Here is a 3117-nt window from a genome sequence, read left to right on the forward strand (position 1 = left end):
TCTCAGTAATAAATGTGATATCCTGTTCAGCAAAATGGTCGTGTTTGCTTATTTTTAGTCTTTTCTCTCTTCCCTGTATTTGTTTTCATGTTGGTGTCTGGCTGTTAGGGAAAATTAGAGAAAGTTGCACTCTGGCTGTTTATACCATAAGATTTATTGCTATTTTTAAGTGCCTGAAATCCATTAAATCTTCAATGTGAATGCAATTGTTTTAGGGTACTGTGGGTTTGTTGAGGGAGCTATCTCCAGAAACCTAAATGCAGGCCAGTTTGATATTTGAGGGAGGCACTTCAACATGCATCAGCTTTCAGGTGAGATGTTAAACCAAAATCTGTCTGTCTCTCGGGTAAATGAGAAATACCAAGTACTATTTTGAAGGCAAGCTATGCTGACAGTGGAGGTAGTCATGAGAAGATTTAATAGCCCAATCGCAGGTATGGATGGAATGTTTTGCTCAGAAAGGTTGCGTACATCGGGCCTGTATTCATTGGAATATTGAAGAATGGGAGGTGACCTTATTAAATCATGCAAGATTAGTAGGGGACTTAAATGGTTGATGCGGAAAGGTTGTGTAGATTCAGAGGGCATAAGGAGTCACTCATTTAAAACACATTAAAAGGAATTTCTTCTGAGGGTAATGAATCAATAACATTTTCTACTGCAGAAGTCTAGTGACTGGGTCATGTATTCAAGGCTAAGGTGGACACTTAATCAGTAAGAAAATTGAGGGTTATGGATAGGCAGCAAAGTGGAGTTGAAGATTATCTTATTGAATGGGAGCTCAGACACTGGCTGAATGGCCTACTTCTGCTCAGCTGCCTTGAAGTGATGCATGATATTCCCTGGTCAATACTTATCCCTCCAGAAACACTGCTCAAGAAGGTGATCCAGTGCAGGTTGTATGTGAAATCCTGTGCAAATAATGGTTGCTACATCTTTTTCCCTTTTACAGCTCTTCAAAATTAGTCACTTGTCTGTAAAGCATTTTGGGATATATGGAGGCCAGAGAAGATGCAATATAAATGCAAATATGTATTTAAATGTGTGTTAAATTTTGCATTTACCCCACGATTAAAACTGTGGTATTTGTGTGAACTGGATATTCAATATCTTGCAAAATGTGTCCAGTTCTAAACTAATGAATTGAAAGTGTGTTTTCTCTTTCTAGTTGGGTGTAATAGTAGTATGTGAAATAAATTTGGTCACAATCTAGTTCCACAGCAGCAATGACCTAATTCAGTATTGTAGGTCTTGCACAGAGGAGCTGGTTTGAGTGCTGTTGCAGAAAATGGAAACTGTTGCAGTGACAGGATGATGATTTGCTGCAAGGTCAGGTTAGAGGCAGATCTACTATGCATCTAACTCTTGTTGCGTACGATAAGCAGCAGACAATACAAATGAAAGGATTGTAATCTAAACATGTTTTGAGTATTGAAATCACTTTTATTTTGGAACTGCATTAGGTGATGTACAGTCCTTACAGTAAAATCTCACTGTAACATCAAGTTTTTTTTAAACCTTTGCCAGGCCTAAGAGAAGGTTCCCTGACCTGTCCATACGTTAATCTGAACAATGAGCTAAGTATTAAATATATATGTTAATTAGTGAAATCTAGATGCCTTTTTCATGGTGAAAGAATGTGAAGCTGCATTAACCATCCTCCATTTCTGTGAAGCCATTTCTGTGTGAATAAAGGTCCTATTAGCCTGTTGGTGTCCACATCTTATGAAAGATTTTAATGCAAAATCTTAAGTTAGTGTCAAGGTGGGATTGAAGACTGTAAGTGGGAGGATGAATCTCCATTGGAAATGGAAACAGGAATGTAGCAGCTGAAGCAAGATAGGAGCGACAAAACATTTGTTGATGGAGGCGAGAAGGAGGTTTGGTCAGGTCACCAGAATGCTTGGATTTCCCCACATAGCTGGCTGTCTGATTGGGAACAAACTGGAACCTGCTGTGTGTAGAAAAGGATCATAATGAAGGGTGTCCAATCCCCACCCCAGTGGTTTTCATGGTAGGGTGGCAGCACTCCAAAATGAAAAGCTTAGAGGAGAACTGGGAAGAACTGTTTATTGCTGTCCCAAAAGAAGTGAAAGGCCCATCGTCTGAAAACGCTGTCTCCCTTGTACTACTGGTAATCAAAAGTCTGAGAAACCCAGCTGGGCAGGTTATATGGGCTAATTGCGAGAGTTTTCAATCTCCATAATGTTTCAATTTCTGACCCTCTTCCTGAGAGCTGTTTAGCGCTCCATCCTCTTCTGTTAAATGCTTCTGTTAAATCCAGAAGTGGGTGAGTTAGGATTGGATTTGATATTTTAAAACCATGCTCTGGCACAGACACAATGGGCATTTTCTATGGTACGTCTCAGCAAGTTCCAACCCAACTTTTTTGAGGGTTAAATGACTCAACATATCTGTAACACAGGCCATTATGATTAGATTACTTAGTGTGGAAACAGGCCCTTCGGCCCAGCAAGTTCACACTGACCCGCCGAAGCACACCCACCCAGACCCATCCCCCTACATTTTACCTCTGCACCTAACACTATGGGCAATGTAGCATTGCCAATTCACCTAACCTGCACATTTTTGGACTACTGAAACATTTGATGGATAAAAAGCTCTGTACAGTTGATATTTGGGAGGAAGATGTTTCTATTTATTTCTCGAATTTGGGTTCATTCATGTAACTTAATTTTTGCCAGAGTATTTCTGGAAACTTCTTTTTTGCGCAGGAGAGCAAATTATCTGAACCAATGACTTTTCTTTGATTTTGCTTGCAGTACAGAGTTTTATTGATCAGAAATTTGACCCATATTGTGGCTGGGAAGCAGAGCATTTTTCCAGGGCCTCCTGTTGCTGCTTTGTAACAGACTGATGTTTGAGGGTTGTGAAGTGCCACTTGTGTTTTGTCCTTTGGTTTCTATGGGGAGACACCCATGTACAGGTCAGTACATTTCCAATAGTAGAGGTAACTGAGCATTGAAATTACTGTACTCCATCAGGCCCAGGATATTTATCTGAATGGTTAGAAGATAGCTTTTAGAAACAATTGTGTTGGAAGTCCAGTCTGAAGATTATTCAAACTTTTCAGGTTCATATAGTATCTGTGCTGAA

The sequence above is a fragment of the Hemiscyllium ocellatum genome, chromosome 30, assembly GCF_020745735.1.
Source record: "Hemiscyllium ocellatum isolate sHemOce1 chromosome 30, sHemOce1.pat.X.cur, whole genome shotgun sequence".
NCBI lineage: Eukaryota > Metazoa > Chordata > Chondrichthyes > Orectolobiformes > Hemiscylliidae > Hemiscyllium > Hemiscyllium ocellatum.